Here is a 7,229-nt window from a genome sequence, read left to right as displayed (position 1 = left end):
CTTCAGGTAGTTAAAGGTTGTTATTAAATCCCCTCTCACATAGGCGGCACATATAAAATTGGCCTTTGCTAGCAAGGGAGTGGGGCACTGGCCCGTGTCCCCCCGAGAAGTGTCGGAGGCACTTCTGGTTTGCCACCAGTGCTTCTGGGATTGGCAATCGGCTGCTGGGGGATCCCTCCCCCCATCAGCGATTGGCCGCTGGTGCCCCCAGAGCCAGGAGGCACCAGTTGCCCATGCCCTCTCACTCTTCTCTTCTCCAGCCTAAATAAGCCCAGTTCCCTCTGCCTCTTCTTGCAAGTCATGTCCCCCAGCCCTTTAATCATTTGTGTTGCCCTTCACTGGATTCTCTCCAACTCGTCCACATCCTTTCTGCAGTGGGGGGCTCATCAACTGCAGCGTGTGGGGAAATTTTCTTTTTTTTTTTCTGTTTGTTTGAAAATAATTTTATCCAAACCAAGCCAAAAATGAGCATGATCCAGGAAAGAAAAAGAAGCCTCTTCTTCCTGTTTTAGGAAAGTGATTTGACTTCAGAACTGAACTTGGATGTCTCAGCGTGGAAGACCTCCGGTGCCATTTTTGAAGCAGTCTTTAAGTGTGGCTTTGTGAACAATCCTTGCTATCCACTGTTTTCATGTGTGTCATGCACTTGCTTCTATATGCTCTTTATTAATTTATGAGCGGTTGAATTTTCTGCATATTTGTTTGTTTGACCAGTCACATGAGCATATCTGCTGTTTTATCTTTATGAACGAAAGCTCCTGACAGATGGCATTTTTCACTAAGTATCTGAACTTCTGAAGGCAAACACAACTGCTGTTCTTGCCCCTCCCCTGGTGTCAACATCCTAATTGCAGGTCCCTGTTGAAATAAAGAACATTTCAGTTAAAATGTGACCCAGATGGTGACCACAGTGTTAAATATGTTTAGGAAATTCAGCTTTCATGAACCTTTCTAGCTTCAGTTCTTTTGTTTTCAAAATCAATTGCACTGGCATGCAACCAGTACATATAAAAAAGAAAAGGTTTAGATTCCAGCCCAGACTCATGTTCGGCTCAGATATAATCAATAATAATAAAGGAATAAACCAAACAATAAAGCTTGTGGATTATGAGAAAATGAGAAATGTCATGTCTGGTTCCCTTAAGGAATTATAGTTTATACTAACTCTTAAACAGGAGGAAGATTTTTCTCAAAATGAATTATGCGGTTCTTGTCAAAACGGTTCCCCTTTGCTTGCATTTTATATCTGGAAGCATAAACCTTGCCATAAACAATAGCCAGTTACTCCAATAACTGTGGCTTACAAACCTGCTTCTGATGTTATGTGGATTTAACACCCCCATGACTTCATTGACTTAAACAGCTACTCCCACATTTACCTTAGGAGAGAGGCGCTCAGAATGAAGCCCCGCATCTTTATACAAGCAACTAAAAAAGGCAGGAGCAACTGGATGAACAAACTTTAAAAAACATTTTTTAAAAACAATTTTAGCATTCCCCAAAGTGCATCAAGTTACTTACGCAAATAGACTGAGCTAAGCCTAAAAGAAGACAGTTTGTATACTCCCTTGGCATCTAATCTCACCATAATGGCTACAAGTTCTTAGCTGGGGAAAAAATGTACAAAATTATACACAGAAAGTTTAGCTTGGCAGGCCATGCATTTTCCCATGTGTTGATGCCGTTTAATACCTTGTGGTGTGGTGTAAACCCCAGAAAACCCCGGACTCAGTCAAACCTAAATTAAGCCCAAAAGCTCCAATAAATAAATGAACACAATATTAATAATAATAAAAAACCCTTTAAAAAATTGTAAGCGGGCTTAGTTCAGCTGGATTTCAAAACTCAGAGCTCACGAGGCGCTCCAAAGTCTATAGGAGCAGTTAATTGTCAATGATGATAAACTAGCTAGGGACTGCATTATAAGCTTAACACATGCTCTGCTCTAAATTGAGATTTCAGGAACTCTGGCACCCCTTTTAAAATTCAAAACCGGTGAGACAAAGAACAGGTTTGTTCCGGCAGATCAGGGGTATTAAAATTAATCAACTTTTAAAAAATGTATTTATCTGCAGGCGTAGTATTGCAGTTGTTCCTGCAACAAATAGCAGAGGTGTTTTTAAAGTGGTCACTTGTACGTGCTTTGTGGCTATGCGTGTTTCCTGGTAACAACTGTGTTTTGGATGTTCCTCATAACAAATATTTTCCCATCAGGAATGTGGGCATGACATCTATACTTTGTTATGGTTTTGGCAACCGAGTAACCTAAGGCAGAGGGAGTCCACTGCACTGCCATAAAGTATGTTTATAGTGATATAATTAGCAGCTCTATTATTTTCATTTAGGTTTAGCATTACTGAATGTCTTATAAACACAGGGTACAAGGATATATTACTGATAAGATTAATAATATCAATTAGATAGCGGTATCACTATATCCACAGCTACTGTGTTAGTGACTGGTGCTTTCTGTAATAGAGGCATTGCTTTTTTTTCTTCTGAGGCTTTGGGACAGTGAAAAACCAAACAAAAACTGTGACAACAACTGATTAAAAAAAAAAAAAAGCAAGAAGTTTCTGCTACCAGGGACCACATGGCTCCGGGGATTGGAAAAGGAATATAGAGCATTTTCTTGGTAGGATGCCTGCTTTGAATTCAAGCCAAAGTTAGTTGTGACTGAAAGTTATTGCCTGTGATGGCCATTTGGTGCTCTCGGCCTGACTCTTAATACAGAAGTAGCCAAATCACAAATCCCCATTGTTGTAACAGCTGCCACTGTTGGCCATCTCTGGGAGAGAGGCTGAGGATTAAAAGGCTCTACCGGCAGATCCCTGTGCAACAAGGGGCAGAAGTGTTGATTCCTGCATCCTCTGTCTTCTTCTGAGGGCTTCAACATGGAGGCAGGCACTGTCTGGCCCTTTCTGGGGAGCCAAGCAGCTTCCAGTGAGGTTGGCTGCTAGGCATGGGGCTTTCTACCCACTCCATGTGAAGGCCTTGGGCTCAATTTCTCATGTGCATAATACCCTTTAGTGTGACGGGAACTCACACAGCAGCAATCTGGAAAAGCTAAGAAAGGGCTCATTACCATGCCCAGCTGGGACAAAGCAGCCCATTAGAAACACCTGCTGGAGGAGCCCGCAGCCCAGGCAGTGTGTGGAGAAGTCGCAGTCGCTCTGGAGCAATTTGAGAGACAGGATAAGGGAAACTGTTTCAAGACTCCCAAAGGTAGGAAGGATTAATGAACCCCAACTTGGAGAGAGGTTTGCAGCTGGGCATATTGCCCTCTGGACTGGCTTGAGGGTGTTTAACTTCAAATGGGATGTGCCCATGGCTTAGGAAAGACTGGCATGCCAGACCTGGCCATGTGTAACTGTGGATGTCCAGTGAGCCTGATTTCAAAAATCCCACCTAAGCCAGTTGTTGTTACTCTTGCCCTTGGCTTGCTCATAGGCACAGTTATTGCCTTCCCTCTCTCATCCTCAAGTGCATAAACTCTCACCATTACCTGTTGACTCCGACAAACCTCACTGCCCAGTTTCACTTTTACTCTTCCCCTGCACCCTCAGCCAGGTCTTGCATACACATAGCCCTGAATCTCCCCTTTCTTTCTCTCTGCATTCATACGGGCTCTGCGCAGGCAACCTATACTTCCCTTCCTCTCCTGCAACGAGGTCAGCAGACAGCTCTCCTTTTGGTCTCTTCCTAGGTTGGGCTGCTGCTTTTCACCCTAGCCTGCAAAAAGAAGCAGTGACTGCTCCTTCTCCTCTCCCTCTCTTTCTTTTCCTGCCAGCTGGTCTCATGCTGGTGTCACAAACTGTGGGACGCTTAAGTGGGGAGAAACTAGCTGTTCCAATGTGCAACTGTTGTTACTGCTTGGAGAAACCCCCCAGAACCTGCCTTAGTAGCTTGATCCTTCCAACGTTTCTCCTCCATTTGCTTCTGTGACATGGTTTTGAATGGCTGAGTGATGTGATACAGTTTTCTATGCCTTCCTTTGAGGGTTGTTCCCAACCAAGGGCCCCTGCAACCGCAGACGGTTAGAAAGAGTCCTGTAAGCAGTACTTGTGCCGTAGGTAGCTAGGGGATGGGGCTAGCCTTGTTCTTTAATGATGAAGGGCTGCATACAGCGATGCCTATGCTAATTTAGCTTGACATCCTTGGGTTAATGTCATCACACGCACGCACGCTTACATTTACACTTGAACCGCTTGTTTCCCCTGCCCAATTGCTAAGCAACTATTACCTTGCGCTTCGCTTTCTCTGGGTTTTGGCACAAGAAAATGTTTACGTTCAGGGTCCCATTAGGCTCGAGGTGAAGTCTGTTCCTTAAACTGATGATGACGCTGTGCGGCCAATGCATTATCGATGGAAATATCACAGGCCATCAATCCATTTGTTCTGTGAAAATAAGAGTGTAATTATTCTTACGAGTGCTTTGTAATCCAATTGTGGTTCATCCACAGTCCTCAAAGGGCTCTGTGCACTGTAATTAAGCCTCAAAACATCCCTGTGAGGTGATTCACACAATGAGTCAGTGGCAGAGCTGGGAATAGGACCCAGCGCTCCTGACTCACAGTCCCAAATTCTAACTGCAGGCTGACAAACACCTTAGTGTATCAGGACTTGTTAAAGTACGCGTGACTGAGTTATTAAAGTATGCATGAGTTACAGAAGTATTAAAACTGTGCGTTAAGTACTACCATATCTGTTGTCGTTGGGACTGAAGGCAAACGTGATGTTGGTAAGCAGGAGCAATACGGGGGTTGCTGAACTAGGTTACTGTTGCTCCGTTTAGTCTTTGGCTGCACTGAATCAGATGGCTGGTCTGACAAGATCACTAACTCAGTCCCTTCCTCCAAGAACAGCTGTACCTATGTGCACAACATGCTAAATATGCTCTTTTAGGTTAGCTGTGATTCTACAGTGTTAATATAAGCTAAGCCACAGCTTCAAAAAGCTCTTTGTTTAATTAAGAAAGCACTATTTATCAGTTTACACATTCATTTATGGTGTTTTGCATTGCTTTTATCAAGCCAGCATTTTGTTCCCTTCAGCTAGGACAATCAAATGATACAAGGAATACATAATGTATTTTGATGAATATTAAATATACTGGGTATGTTTTTCTTCAGAAAGATTCAGTTGCTTGTGGTGCTAGATGCTGATTAAATGGAAGAGGGCTTATGCTTGCTCCTTGTTAGCCCTTAGACCTCGGAGCTTAGTGAGGGAGAATTTCATCTTTTGTTTCAAAAATAAAAATGTGAGAGGCAGCATCTGTAGTTCTGCTTCATGTAAACACACTGGGCATATCTACAGGAGATGCTTAATGCGTAGTAAGCTAACAACACTGTGCAGGAGCATGCCGGGCAAAAGCCATGTTAATACACTACTGCGCTGTAGTATTAGGCTGCTGCACAGTAAGTGTCGCTAAAAACCTGTGCGCCAGTGCTGCTGCGCAGTAACTCTAGTTACTGTGGTGAATTAGTACTTCATTAAGCAAGTACTAAATTAAATGCGCACATTAATGAATGTGTAGACTGATTGCTAAGACAGGTTCCACTAGGGTTGACTTCTTCAGTAGAAGCTAAAGGGACCTGAAACTTCGCCTCCTCCTCCCTATTTCCCTATACACAGTCTTGCTAGACAGAGTGCAGTCTTGCTAAGTTTTCCTGAAGTCCTGAGCTTGGTTCTTTGTGCACTATAGTGTTAGAGGCCTGCGAGTTAGAAAACGAATGTTTCGTGACTCGTCCATGAAGGCTAAGGCTGGATCAGTTTAACAGGTCACCTCTCAGAGCTCACCCATTGTCATGTGACTATCAGTTGTTGAAAGCTCCCTACAGGATCTCCCTATAGGTATCCATGAGGGATGCATATATGACTCCACCGCTCCCTAACTTACCCGCTCCCTTAGCAGTACAAGAGGGAGGAGTTGGGGCCACATTATTTTTATACCAGCTAAGTATTCAGTAACTACTTCTGTCTGCTTCTTGGGTGTCTGCCCGTCCAGGCCAAAGACTGAAGAGTTGGTACTGGGAAAGCCTTTTCTGCCAGATCAGAAGATCCTCTCACTTAACTCCTAATCCTTACATGCCCATTTGTAAATCTCACACCATGATATCCAAGTTAGGGGAGACCTGCTCATCTTGTGAACCAAAGCAGATGCACCCTGGACCAGCAGGTGACTGCTCCCTATATCTGATGACTTGTCTAACATCCCTGCAATGTGAGAAAAGAGGAGCTCAGTGTGGCGCTCATCAAGACGGCCATACAAACTGATGGATTTGTGGGGAGGTGGTATCATCGTGTAGGGTGGACGCGTTAACTAGAAAACGGCATGTGCATCTCCCCTTAAGGGGGGAAGCTTTTGTGGAAAGCCTCCGTTTTATATTTTAGCAACCTGTCTTGCTGCGAGATGAAATATGGAGCCCATACGCTTCTCTCAATATGTGCACACAATTACAAAGGTGGAATCATTCAAACTAAATACAACCAGAGATGTGTTTGTGTTCTATCTAAATAGGAGAGAACAAGAGATAAGAGGTTTTTTAAACAAACTCAAGTGGTGATTTTATTCATCTAACACCGGCTGTTCTGTGCTTGGAATGAGTAAGGGTTTGTTCATATGAGCAAAAGTGTGTGTTGGCATTTGCATCTATTTTTTGGACTGTAAAAAGAAAGTAATAGAGACAAAGCTAATGAGCTGCAAGAACCCTTCCTTTTTGTTTCTGAATTTCACCCTGGTTAAATAAAATGTGTACCTTTCCCTCAGCTTTGGCAGTAATTGTGGTAGTGTGGGCGCCCATCATTTCCTTAATATTGTGACTTTTTTTTACTTATTTTTACACTCACAGTGTTTGTTTTAATTTTAGGAATCTTCACATTGGCATATTACCCCCCCCCCATATTCCAGTTTTGTCTCTCCTGATCTTTCAGAAAAAGATGCCCTTTTCTTTCTTAGCCCCCCAAACAGTCCTGTGTTTGCTGTGTCATGCAATATTCTGACTTGATGAGAAATTTTCCTGATTGGGAAAGTTTTATAGTTGGTCGGGTCAGAAGGGACCTGAGCAGATCATCAAGTCCGACTCCCTGCAATGGCAGGAAAGAGTACTGGGGTCAAACGACCCCAGCAAGGTGTTTGTCTAGCCTTGTCTTAAAGACCCCCAGGGTAGGAGCCTGCACCACTTCTCTTGGAAGTTGGTTCCAGATCCTAGCTGCCCTGACAGTGAAGT

The sequence above is a fragment of the Crocodylus porosus genome, unplaced genomic scaffold (genome assembly GCF_001723895.1).
Source record: "Crocodylus porosus isolate Cpor-Errol unplaced genomic scaffold, CroPor_comp1, whole genome shotgun sequence".
In the NCBI taxonomy this organism is placed as follows: Eukaryota; Metazoa; Chordata; order Crocodylia; family Crocodylidae; genus Crocodylus; species Crocodylus porosus.
Note: the sequence above shows the minus strand (reverse complement) of the source record.